The 14,375-nt window shown below is 38.1% G+C and overlaps 1 protein-coding gene across 1 annotated transcript in view; it reads left to right on the top strand.

Moving 5' to 3' along the window:
- The window catches only part of ASCC3 (activating signal cointegrator 1 complex subunit 3), a 314,121-nt gene that overhangs the window by 289,577 nt on the left and 10,169 nt on the right, over nucleotides 1-14,375 (top strand). The window lies entirely within an intron of this gene.

Here is a 14,375-nt window from a genome sequence, read left to right as displayed (position 1 = left end):
ACGTGTTTGTTTTACAGATTTTATCATGTTATTTTATAACCTTCTTTAACTTAATAATTCATGACATTAAATATTCTTCTCAAGCATAAGTGGCTCTACTATATGGCTTCACATGAATGTTATAGTTTATTTAGTGAGTTCCCTGTTATCAGATATTGTGCATGCCATTTTCATTTACTATGAATTATAAGCATTAGTTATGAACATCTTAAATGGTGACCTGGCTTTCCAAAAGTCATCTAGAAAGAAATTTAGTTGTACAGAGATGGCCACCAGCTTCATATCCTAAATCTCTTATTTCTGTAATTTTTTGAAAGATTGTGGTAAAAGTAAGAGGAAAGAATATAAGGAAAGAACCAGGAAGAGGAAAGAATATGAGTTCCCGTTAGAAAATTTGGGGAGAAAGTTAAGGGTGGATAAACTTTTCCATGACTGCTTGACAGTTTTAATGGCTTCACCCTATTCTCATTTGATGTGTGATACTGTTGGCCTTAGGAAGCATTAGTTCAAGCGGTTTTCCGATCTACAGTTCTGCTGGCTTATTGAAAATTATGCTACTGCCCCATGGGACATTAGCATGACCTGTGTTCTGTGTATGGGATGCAGTGCCACCAGCTTTTGCTATAAATTCAGTTCTGCCTCTGTCTTGGTGTAAGACCTTACACAAGTCACTTAACCCCTGCTGTCTGCATAAAAATAACACCTCATAAGAGTGGAGCAGTAGTGTTAATGTCTTTGAAGTAAACCGCAATTTAAGGATTCAAAGAACTAGGTCTATCTTAGTATCTTCATTCTTAGTATTTCTTTTATTTCCTTGCTTTTTCAGAGTCATTTAACTGAAGTTCTTTTTACTCCTTTTATTTTCTAGAAATATTCCTTTTACATGAGCCATGATTTAGATTATGAAAACTGTGTAGTTTTGACTACCCATGTCCTAAGTAATCTTTTACAAAAGAAAAACAAGTTTTTGTGGTGGTAATTGACTTGACTTGAAGTCAGAATATACAGTGTAGCCTGCTTTCTCTTCTTGTACCCATTTAAAGTTAGGTATCAAGGTCATTTGTGTCAGTTTTTTTGGTTTAAGGTATTTTTGTCATGGTTCTTTTTTTTAAGATTTTATTTATTTATTTTTAGAGGGGAAGGGAGGGGAGGAAGAGAGGGAGAGAAACATTTATGTTTGGTTGCCTCTTGCATGCCCCCTACTGGGGGCCTGGCCCACAACCCAGGCACATGCCCTGACTAGGAGTCTAACCAGTGACCCTTTGGTTCACAGATCGGCACTCAATCTACTGACCCACACCAGCCAGGGTTCTTTTTAACATTTTTCCATTCTACTCAACAAAAATAAAAGTAAAATTTTTGTATATGTCTCCATTTTTTAATCTTCTTAAATTATTCTAATTTATAAATTGAACAATTATGGAATTGATTATTCTTGCCATTAATCTTTGAGATCCTCTTTTTGATCACGTTAACTCTAAAATATATTTGCAAAATGTAGTAAATGATGTGATACAGTTTCTGTGCCAGATATACCAAAGAAAAACTTTATGTTAGCTTTTACGGGAAATGAATTATAAATAAAAAATATCAAAAATTAAAGTGACTTGTCTAAATTTTCCAAATTTGATGGCAAAGCTGACTGATGATAAGTAGCTGGTGTTTTGATTGGCTCTCTGCCTCACACTGCTTTTTTATCAAAGAACAAAGAAATTGGTGTTCAGAGAAGTTAAATACCTTAGAGGTGATATGTGAGACATTCCTTACTGAAACCAAAAGGAGTCCAGGACTTTAAATCCTGCCCTAATATCTCTGATCTTTTTTAGGAAGTGCCATAAGTCTTTACATTACAATCGTGTTCATTTAAATGACTACCCAATTTAAATGACTGTTTAAAAACTACCTAAATACAATACCAAGCCAAATAGTATAAACTTTCCCTTGTCCTGTAGAGATGGATTTTAAAAATGTACTTGTGATCTAGTCAGAATTTGTTTTAAAATGTAGGAACTTCACAGGAATTTCCACTCTTTTTTAAACTAAGAATTTTTTAATTAACCCCTCCTTTTCAATGTATACTGAAATCACCTCCCTTTAATTACTCTAGTTCCCTTTTCAACAATCTATCCGTAATTACTTTAACCAATTTCTAAGAATGCTTGTTAATATGATTGATATTTGTAACTGCTTTATTATATCACTCTACAGTATCCAGTTGATATGCTGTTTGCTTTTCTTGTATCAACTGCTTATGATTCTTCTTAAGGAACTTTATATTGAGCTAAGTAGACCATGAAGTAACCATTTACTTCCCCACATTCTTTCCTAAACCATAGTATTTGGAAATAATGGGTGGTCAGATTGCTGATGCCACCATAAGAGAAAGGAGAAGGCCACCATAATTACAAGATGACCCTATAATAGATATTAGTATGTGCACACTAGCACAACCTGAAATTAGGTTTACTATTAAAATACACATACACACATTCTGTGTTCCTCTTTCTTTCTTGAAGGTTTGCCCTCTCTGCTTAGGTTAGTTTCTTGGCTTCTTTCACTGCTCATTCACCACTAGCACCAATGGGGAGCCCTGCAGGTAGCCTTTGTCCATCTCACTGGTCCTGTTTTGAAAATGTTCAGACTTCTAGAAGCAACAGACAATCTCAGAGGTTCATGGCCCAAGATAAGGAACTAGCAACTCCCCAAATCATAACAGACACCTCCTCTTTACTACTGAGGAAGAGTGTAAAGTTTTGTATTCTGCACACCAAGGAATGTGTTTATATAGATTGAGTGCATGTTTTGTTGCCCTAATGGAGGGAAGCAGAGGTAAACCGGGGGACTGACCCTGATAATAACCTACATGATTCAGCACCTGAAAGGAAGATCTTTAAGGAGCTATGTTCTGATGGTTCCCATTGTTTCGTAAATTCTTACATCTAACTTTAGTATAGAAGCAATCATTTTATATTATGTTCCATAATGCCCAGGTCTTTGAACTAATGAGTTTCTGGTCTTCTCTTTCAAAGATGAAAAAATACGTAGTTCATCTACTACTAAAATTAATGTTAATATGTTCTATTAAGCTTGATCAATTGTCATAAAAAGTGCTAATAAAAAAAATAAGTTTGTGGGGGAGGGGGCAAGGGGAAAGTGGCGGGGGGAAGGCGGAGACAAATGTATTTGGAAAAATTAATTAATTAAAAAAATAAGTTTAATGAGCTGCATAAATACAGAAAATATATGAATTGGATTTGTATACTTTTCTTTATTCAGAGAACCTTCTTAAATTTGCAAAAACAAATCCCTAAGAGTTTATTGGTGGAGTTGTTGTTTAGCCTAAACTTCAAAATGGTAATCTGACATCTTTATAACGGAATAACATATAAACGGAAAATGTATTACATGTCAAATAACTAGTACTATATTTTTTCTATGACCCACAACTGTTCTGAAAAAAACATTACATCTTCAATGTATTTCTAAAAATATTTTAATTGATAACTTATGTATGTATGCACATATTAGGACCCAAGAATAGGAAAGATAAGATAAGGGAGGCAAAAGAAGATGCAGTTGTATCCATATTTTTTATTGACCTAATTCTTTTAACTGAGTAATACTACGACTATAGCTGGGTCTATATTTCCATTAACAAATGATTCCCATTGTAGCAGATTAAAAAGCATAGAAATATTTGATAATGCCAGGAGATAGAACTGCCATAAAAGAAGGCTAATGTAACCTTTGAGGAGTATTTACCTATGGGTGAACTTAGCACAGGTTCAGTGGGTTGTTGCTGTATTGAAGAATGTCAGTGTCAATTAAATGAACAAGTCTTAGAATCATAGAGTCAAATACAGTTAGCAGTGAAAATAGTACAGGTATTGCCAAGTTTGATGAAGGAAATATTTGGTCAAATCTCTAAACCAATACTTGTAAGAAATGTTTTGATCTAGCAAATGGTAGATAAAATCTTCTACATATTCTTAGTAGAATCCTTTCATATTTTCAAATGCTTATAGTTAGACCAAATGAAAATATTATCTTTAGGTGGAGAGTATAGCACAATAGGCTTCAGAAAGCGTCTACAAATTATTTTGAGGAAAAGATAAGTGGACTATAAGTAATTTTTAGACTTCCAAAATTAGACTGTACATATTTAGCAGTCTACAGTTTGAAGAGTTAATTTCTGCAACTCAAGTCTTTAAAGGACCCTAAAATGAAAATTGCACTATTAAGTTTTTAAATATATGTTTTATAAGTATGTAACCAAGCAAAGCAGGGCCTGTGCACATGGCACCTTGGTGCATGGCCCAATCGTTAATGTTGAGGAAAACAGGTTTTTATTTACAAGATTCCACCCTCAGGGGAGCTGGTAGCACTTCAGCCCCGAGCCCTGTTCTCCCATGAGACCTAGCACTTCCCTGGCTCCCCACCAGGCTATAAACCAAAAACAAGCCCGATAGTCCCCCATATCTTTATCTGTTATTAAGCCACCTGTGCAAACAGTTCTCCATCTCCTCTAGAAAGTACACTCATGGGTTTCAAAATTGCCACCCTCTCACAGCAGCTCTCTCCTTCACGATCTGGGGTACATTGTCCACCGCCTCCATTTAGTAGTCCCAGAAAACATGTGCTGTGTTACACTGGATGATGGTGAAGTCCGGAAAAGGCACAAGTCTCAAGAAAGTGACTTCTCTGTATACCCTGGGTCCCAAGAGTCCAGAGAGAGTCTGGGTCTCCACGGCAGCAGGTTAGTACCTTGCAAGGCCAAGTCCTTGGTGACTTCGGAGTCAGCGAGAACCGGCACAATCAGAGCAGCAGCAAGCCATTCTTTCCCTATTGACTGCTGCTTCTTCCCTCAGAACTCATGGCGGAATCTTGACTATTAACTGCGTAGCTGCTCACAGCTTCCTTACTCAGACCTCATGGCCGAATCCCTCCTGGCTCATGGCTCCTTCCTCATGGCTACTCCTTTCTTACTAGCCCAGGCCACGTGGCTGAATCCTCAGAAGAACAGACCTAGCTCCTTCCTCACTATAGGCAACAGAGCACAATTTCTCTCACATGGCTGCCCCCTTCATTACAGATCAACATGGCTGCTACCTAGTCTCTCAGCCCTCATAGCAGACCAGCCTCTCTCTCTCTGCCCACCCTTAGTTTAAATTTGGACCCAGAGCTTCCTACTTGACCTTCAGTCCCACTCCTCCCATAGTGTGCCACATTTGCCAGTTTCCTGCATCATTGCCTTTATTCGGCTGCCATCTTTAGTCAGGGCAAGAGTACCCTGTGACTCTGGACCTCTGCCTCCCTGCCTCTCAGGAAAGCTGGGTGTAAGTTCCCCAGCCAAGAGTCAATACACATTCTGAAAGTCAGTACTCCTTTTGCCCTGGGGCAGGAGCCAGCCTCCCTTCAGGAAAGACACTTGACATTGTAATGCAAAGTACCTTAAACACCATTTTGTTCACTCCCCCCACCCCAGTCATGGACTACAGGGGATATTCTCAGGGACCCCTTCTCTGCACCCTGTTTCAGGTATATTCCAAAGAATATTAACACTATGAGCATACATTTGGAGAATTGTGTATCATCCAAGGTATGCTGGAACCTTATCAATACTATGTATAATGTCACTGGCTGTTAAGGTGACTTGGGCATAATCCGTGGCTCTTAGTAGATCTCAGTAAATCATAGGTGAATGGGATGAATAAATATTTCATTTTTCCTGTCTAGTTTTTTTCTTAGGAAAAGATTAAAAAGGGCAACTTATTATGTGTAACATGTCTCATAATGTTTTCAAGATTATCTGCCAAATCTGAATTTTCTAACCAACAAACATAGTTTGTTGGGTGACATTATCAAATTCATAGAGGCAAGGAAGTCTAATTTAGGCTGCTTTGCTGGCCAGGCTGCCAGGAGCTCATACCTTGCCATAGGAGTCTGATGAAGTTTTACTAATGAGTGACTATTTAAAAACAAGTAATTCTAAGTGAACTTAATTCTTAATGATTATTTTCCCAGATGCAAAGATCCACACTGTGGTGCAGAACCATCATCAAGTATCAAAGCTATATTTTAATTCCACGGTAGAACACCCAAAACACCACCTAAAACAAAGCACCATTCCCCATTCCAGAAGCAACACAAAGCTGATGCACTTAGCATCTCAAAAACTAATAAAGAGGTGTGGATTCTGAGGTGTTAAACACCTTTACTTACTCTTATGGATTTACAGGCTATCTCCCTTCAAGGACTATTATATAATTTGGAAGGCTATTTCCCCCTGGGTGATTCTACCTGTAAGCTTTTGTATGACAGTTTGGAGATGGTTTATTGATGGTATGATGCTATTATGAAGGATCCTTCTACCCCCGGCTCCTCTCCTCATACCCACATAACAGCCCTTTTCCCGGCTGGGGCTGTAGGAAATGAGTAATGCTTAACCCATTTGTGTGATCGATTCACTTAAGCAGCTACTGTGAAATGTTAATCACAACTTTAATTTGTACTGCATTAGCATTTTGATTAACTTGTAGGCTTGCTAGCACACTTGAAGCGCTTTTACTCATAGTTACAACTCGGAAATGACTTTTTGATTAATTAAGTTTGTTAGACAGCAGCTGAGCTTCCTGAATGCTAACCTTCTGGGGGTAAAAGTTCAGGAGAAAGTTACTGTGAACAACTGTTGCTATTGAAAAAGATTCTTATAAATGTACTTACAACATTTTAATTATTGACAAAATATTGTATCATTATTTACAGCTGACCTGAACATTTAAAGGAGTGCCCCTTTCTGTCAGGAAATTTTTTTTCAGGTTTTCGCATCACTGCAAAACTTCTGGGAGCTCTTGAACTAAATAGTGCATTTCCTAGCAGATGTCTAACAACTAATGTTTTAACAAGCTGCCTAGGATGAATTCCCATATTTTTTATTAAACTTTATATTTTAGAATAGTTTTAGATTTACAAAAACGTTTCAGAGCTAGAGAAGAGAGTTCCTATATATTCCATACCCAGTTTTCCTCTGTTATTAACCTTTTGTGTCAATATGGTATTTTTCCCACAATTAATGAACTGATATTGATATATTATTATTAACTAAAGTCCATAATTGTTCACACTACTTCAGTTTACTTCATGTCATTTTCCTCTTCTAAGATTTCATTTAAGACACCACGTTACATTTAGTTGTTATGTCTCCTTAGGCTCCTCTTGGCTGTGAATTTCTCAGACTTTTGTTGTTTTGATGATCTTTGCATAATATTTTGCACTGTCATAACATTCCATAAATAACAAGTTGGTTTTTATAAATTAATGAAAAAATTTGTTTTCTCATTGAGGACTGAATAAACCTGTGTCCTAAACTCTGATAGTGTATTATCTTTATGTCATTTAATTTGAACAAAAGTAGCAACATTATCTAGTCATTCAACCTTTATCATTATCTTATTTTCATGTGATTGTTGTAATCCCTACACTATCACTACATGCATTAGCACAGCTATCAGGAGATGTGAGGAAAAGGAAAAAAGGTTCCTTGAGGAGGAGGAGGAGGAGGAGGAGGAGGAGGAGGGGAGGAGGAGGGGAAGGAAGAAGAAGAGTGTGCAGGTCTTCAGAATCTGCGAAGGCGAGAGAGAGGCTAGAGCCTCATCTGCGCCATTCCGTGTGTGCACCCTACAGGCAGAGTCTTGAAGACAGGAAGGACTGAATTCACAGAGTATTTATTTTGGTGGGATTTTTTGTTGTTATTTTTTTAATTAAAATATAATTGACGTGTGTTAGTTTTAGGTATACAGCCTAGTCACCTAATATCTATATATCTTATGAAGTGATCACCATGACAATTCTAGTAACCTTCTGGCACCAAAGTTATTACAGTATTATTGACTGTATTCCCTGTGTTTTTTACATCGTCATTTACAGACTTTTTAAACTAAAGTTTAGAAATTTTTAAATAATGGACCTTAGACCCACATTTTCTTATCCAACTGATAACATATCCTCTCGATGCACATTAAATAACATAGTTTTTCTCTTCATGGCCTAAGCCAGCGATTCAGTTTTCTTGCAGTGAAGTCTTAATTTGGTGGTCAAAGTGCTCAAAGTTCTGCTCTACCCATGGATTATTTAAATCCTGAATCCAGTTGTATTTGAAAAGATATTTAATGCCTGTATATCAAATATTAAGTTATAGTTCTAACCAAATGGTAGATTGAAATTAATTTAAAATGTTTAGGTTTTCAAAAAATGCGTTGACATAATTTGTTCAGAGGCGGTGGTCAATTAAATTTATAATAATTTTGTCTAGGTTTCCATTTTTCTGTTATATAGTAAGGGAAGAGGACAGATATAGACCATTTTAAATCCTTCTTGAAACAGGACAGGGTATATGTAAATCATTCAGAAGTAGTAGAGGATAATGCAATGAACACAGATATGAAATTGCAAAACCAAGACTGTCTTAACTTTATCACTTTTTACCAGTATGATTACCCAGTCAGTGAACTTCTGTGAGGCTCAGTTTCTCCATTGGTGAAAGAAGAATAATAGTACTTAATACATGCCTCATATTTGTATTTTAAGAATTAAATGAGAGCTATTTATGAAACTTTTTTATAATCTCTTCACTACTATGCATATATTTTCATCACACCATATGTGCACACTGTCAGTACAGTTTGCCTTTATATAATTTGGTGTTTGGGACTTTTCACAATAATTCAATGAAATTTATTTTATTTGGTATAAAATACCTCTAGGGAGGTAGGTTTTATTTTAAAGTAGATTGCATTTCAAAGTATAATCTACAGTAGCAGAAAATAAGAGGACAAATATCTGTAGATTTGGATAAATCTGTCCTTTGCAAAAATAGTAACACCACTATGAAGGTGTGGTTGAATTTAAATGCTAAGAGAAGCCCAGTATGCTCAGGAAATTCTTGAAATTGATTCAGAATAAATGCAGAGGGCAGGGGTCTGTTCAAGTCACAAAGCCTGGCTTTGGCTTTGGGAAGCTCACAGTGTAAAAAGTTTCCCTCCAGAGAGAGTCCATTTTCTAAACCCTAATTCTGTTAGTGTGTGAGGGTGAGACATAGGGTTGTTTTTTGTGACGGTGGCAGTGGGTACTGTGGTGGTTGTTTTTCACCTTTCATAAAGACAACTACTTCAGAAGCCCTTTTTTTCCATGAGCACCCTCTGAGGATGAGTTCTGGGATTCGTACAGCTTGTGTACCTCTCTTTTTAAGGTACACAAGCTCTCGCTCTCTCCTCATCTGTCTCTAGTTTCTTCCCCCCACCCCTTCCCTCTCTTGCCTCTCAGTCAGACACAGCCAGGCACACACAACCCCCCTATCTCTGCATTCCCTCTGAAGCTGCTGAGCTGGCTAATTCTTTTTATTTCTCCAATAGTGGAAGTCTGCCTTCTCTGGTCTCTCCAACCAAATCTTTACAGATTTCTTCTTTTTTCATCTTTTTTCATGACATTTCACTATCAATGTCTGTAAGATTTCTTTTCAAACTCTGTTCCAAATTCTAGATCTCTTTCCATACCTTCCCCTAAACACCAGTTCATAGCCCTCAGCGCCATCCCAGCTCTTACAGTCATCACAGTGGCTTCAACGTAGCCCCTTTTCTACGTCATAATTGCACGCATCCTGGACTCTCCCACACTAATAGTTACTATGTACAAACCACTTGAGCTACCACATTCGTGGCATCACCATCTGACTCTCCTCTCTTACCAAAACATCTTTACTAGTCAGCTTAACTAAACATTTCTGTTACTCATTGAACCGGGAACCTCTTATCCTTTCCTCATCCGTTAGTTCAGTCCCTTATGACTTCACTTGCCACCCTAACCAGCACTGGCCCTGGAGTTGACCACTTCAACAGTGATGTCACCAGTAACCTAAAATCTGTCACTTCTCTGGGTAACCTTCAACATCTGAATTCTCTGCTTCAACACCCAAATTAACCATAATCAATGCTGGGAAAAAAACCACAAAATATTGCTAGTTGTTTCTCTCATTTCTAATTGTTTCTAGTAACTTCTAAAATTATTCTTTTAAAGTCATGCTGTTGAAACTCACTGGTATGCTAGTTTTTATGTACATCATTCATTCCCCAGAGGATGTATTCCAAACCTTTTCCTGCTCCTGTACAGTGCACCTTCTCTCAGCAAGAAACATCACCTCCAACTTACAGATATAACCAAGACCCTACAGCACAAGTGCTCTCAATGTCCATTCTCTTCGCCTCAAAGCTTCTCTCTCTTTCCAATGACTCTGTGTGTGTGAGGTCTTCAGGGACGAGCTCAAGCCTCCCCATTCTGTGAGGCCTTGGCCACATACCCCAGCAGCAGAACCCTCATCTTCTTCTGATGCCAAAAGGGTCTTTTCTCTCTGCAGTTTATGCTGTGCTTAATATATGCTGCCTTCCTTTTTGATTTAGGTTTTCCTGCCTCTGACTTCAAGGATAGAACAGCCCACCTGGAAAGATAGAAAGTGAACTTTAGAAAAGGAGGTAGCAATATAGTCTGAGTATGTTGGCATTTCATTGATGAAAGATTAAAGTTTACAGAAGATGGACACAAGCCTAATCAAACTCCTTGGTTTTTCAGATGAGAAAAAGGAATACCAGTGGTTAAGTGATTTGCCTAAAGTCTTACAGTTAATTTAAAGACACAATACTCTTAAGTTGTCAGGCCAAATCTCTTTGTAGTATACCACACCATCTTCAGACGAGTAGCAAGTGTTTATACAAAGTCTGTTTATTCTTCATCCAAATGTATTGTTTGCTTTAAGCATTGTCTTGTCAGGAGAGCTTCTCAGAGTTCCATTTTACCTAGTAGCACATTTCTCATAGGATCTTCTGCTCTAATACAGGGCCCCATGGGAATTTCACACAACCTTCTTTGCACCCTGAACTTGATAGGCAGTATACTCTACTGGTTAAAATTAAGCACTTCGGAGTCAAGCTCCCCAGAATTTGAATCCCAACTATACCCATTTAGCAGAACTATGTAGCCTTAGGCAGGCATGGTTTTAACCTCTTTAAGCCACGATGTCTTCATCTGTATGACGGGTTTAAATTCAATAACTTACATTAAGTTATTTGAGTGTTGACAAATAGTACACATTTTAACAGATGACCACTCTATTCACGGTCATTTCGGGAGCGCCCCGAGAGTACCTCGGATGCCCTCACCCCTTTTCCCTTTCCTGTCTCACCTCCAGGGAATGTGCGCACTGCTCTCCTCACCTCTGCCCAGAGCCACTCATTTTCACTCTTTCAGCTCCTACTTCGTGCCCGGGATTTCGCATACTCCTCACCCAAACTCTCTCTCCAGAGTTCATTTTTGCCTGCACTTCTCATGTAGCTTTATGGTGATGCCTTAGTTAAAATATGTTCAAAACCGAACTCATCAGCTGCTCTCTTATAAATAAATGACAGGCGCACAGTTTGTTAATTATGACCACGTTTTAACTGTAGTGTAACTCCATCAATGAATACAATACTAGAAATCATATTTCCATTCTGTCACAGCAGGACATGACAAGGAATTCTGAATCAACAGTCAATTAGAATTGATTCCAGCTTAGTAGGAGAAAGTCTCATGCACAGAGTCAGCCCCCATCCATTTGTCCCCTGTGCTTGGAATCATGTTAGCTTTGCCTGGTAGGTAGCATGCCAAGTAGAAAGAGGATTAACAGTAAACAGAGATTGAATATCTGCCTAATGTTAATGCTAAGCTGGTAAAGAATGTCCACAGTTATTTCTCCTCAGTGTACCAAAACAACTTTTTCTCACTGAGTGTTACATATCTATGAAGGACTTTGAGGTGGCCTGGGGAACTGAGCCATGCTCTCCAGCTGTTACCAAAGCCAGCTGCACCTTAGAGAGGAGCATATACTTGCTAATTCTTATCTGCCAGGAAGACTATAACAGATAGTGAGACACAGGGAGTCCATCCCGGGCTCAGGCTACCAGGACCCTCTAACCCATTTACATGGACCATCCCTTGGCCTCACCCGCTTCAGGTGTATGCATCTCTGAACAGTGACGTGGCTTTCCCACGCAACGTGAGGACCAAGCCCACATCCTCCAGTTTGGCCCGAGCTGCAGGGCCTGTCTCTGGCCTTGTCCCCTGGCTGCCGTGTAACTGCACGCTTCTCCTAATGCCCGGCCTTACAGGCTCTGCCCCTGTGTCCCTGTGCTACTCGCTCCAGAAAGCAACACCAAAAGGTCCAAAAGACGTCCCTGTTATAAGGAGAGGATGGTTTTAGGTTATTCTCTTCATCTCATCATAGAAGAACTTTAAAAATAGGTACCTGTTTACTGAGATCTGCTAAGTTCCAGGCGGCATATAAGATGCCTTACATTGTGCATTATCTCATTATACCCTCATAGCACCCCTATAAGGAGGTATAATACCCCTTCTAAAAATGAGAAATCTATTATAATAGAGTTAGGTGATTGCCCAGAATTTACATATAGTATGTAGGACAAAATTAGGATTCAGACCTATGTCCATCTGACATCAAAGCTTTGTAATTTTTTCCCTACACTCTACTGCCTTTGAGAGATATGCAGTAACCTAGGCAGAATGTTGTTATAATTGTTGTAATTGAATTTTTACTAATAAAAGGAGTATTTCTTGAGTGCACTGCATGTAGAGTGACAAAAGAATATTTCCAGATCCTTGCTGCCAAGGAGTCTGTAGTTTAAAGGCAGATGTGTAAGCAAGGATGATGGCGGCAGGTGTCAAAAGCAGCAGACGTGTGGACAAAGTACATACAATCCATCTGGAAGGATCAGGAAGACTTCACAGTAAGAACTAGCATTTGAGCTAGACTTAAAAGAAGAATAGGAATTTCCCAGGTTGGTGAGATGAGGGAGCAGTGCTTGCAGAAAGAGAACATTAGGTGCAAGGGCAAATGTGGAAAAATAGCGGTAATTTAGGACCGTTATGGGAAGGGCCAGAGCGATGCGCCAGGAGCAGGTGAACAAGAGGGCGTTGACTGTCATGCAGAGAAGCTTGTTAGCTTTTGTCCTCTACACAGTGTGAAGCCGTTGAAGAAATTCAAGCAGAGAAATAACATGATCAGTTTTACTTCTATAAAAATTTCCTTTGATAACATAAAATATGAATCGAAGAAAAATTAGATGAGCATAAAGGAGTATTTATAATATTGCAGGTGAGTTGGCGAGGGTCAGCACTAAGGCAGTGGTGGGGCGGAGGGGCCAAAGGAAGCAGGTCCGGCCGGAGTATGACTGAGCAGAGAGGCAAGTGATTGAACAGTTGGTTCACCAAATTTGAGTCATCACAAAACCTTTTATCATCCGAGATTCTTGATCTCCCCACCTGCCTTTTCTTTAAATTAAAACAAGATAAATAATAGTTTTCAATTCATGATACAGCTTTTCATTTACTTCATGTAAGCAATCACTTTGCATGATTTTTTACATTTTCACATCTGGATCATACAAAGAAAAATTGTGGGGAACTCTCATAAATTTTATGAAATCTTTCAACTTCATCATGAAAACTTCAAAGTTAAAAACATATGGTTCATCCATCCAACTCTTGTAGTATGTGAGCTTTTGGTCTGGAATTTATTTCCAGTCGAGTTAAAATGTAAAATCACAAGTAAAATCACCATAGTTACTCCACATTACAACTTCTAACATCATCATGATACTGGATTAGATACGATTATTCATTTCTCTTAGCCTTTTCTCTTTCTTTAGAGAACTCAAAAGTTGTGACTTGTGAACTGATGCTTTTTTTAATCTGCATGGTGTTCATCATGACCTGCTTGTCTCATTCACTTCAAAGAAGGGTGAAGTGTTTTAATTAGCCTGGCTGAGAAATAAGAAAAAGAAGTGGGTTTTCCCTAGATTCACGAACATGTACATATGTACATGTATACACACTGCTATGTACGGATATACATCCATATAAATATATCTGTTGTACCAACACTCAGTCTTTATGATGTATAATTAGTAGGTTCATAGGTGCTCAAGACCAATTTGACCATTCCATCGCATTAAGCATGATGTCCATCAACATTGATCCATTTCCCTGTGATATATATAAAAAGACCACAGATTGGTTTAGCCAGATGTTTTTAAAAAACTATTTTCACTTTTTGTGACTGTAGAATAGAGCATTCAAAACTTAGAAGAAAAATGTGTCGGCCTCAATAGTACTAAGTAGTATGGCAAATTAATTTTACTAAAATAATATACCTTAAAAATTATTTCTTCATATCTTCTAATAGATTTTGTACAACACTTAATAAATATTTTACTGTTGGTGAGATGTTTACTATTAATATAATTTTAAGCATGTACTAGGTACATCTGATT

This window comes from Pteronotus mesoamericanus, unplaced genomic scaffold, assembly GCF_021234165.1.
Source record: "Pteronotus mesoamericanus isolate MK-2021 breed Mesoamerican mustached bat unplaced genomic scaffold, CSHL_Meso_final contig_20, whole genome shotgun sequence".
NCBI lineage: Eukaryota > Metazoa > Chordata > Mammalia > Chiroptera > Mormoopidae > Pteronotus > Pteronotus mesoamericanus.
Note: the sequence above shows the minus strand (reverse complement) of the source record. Positions and strands in the feature narration are given on the sequence as shown.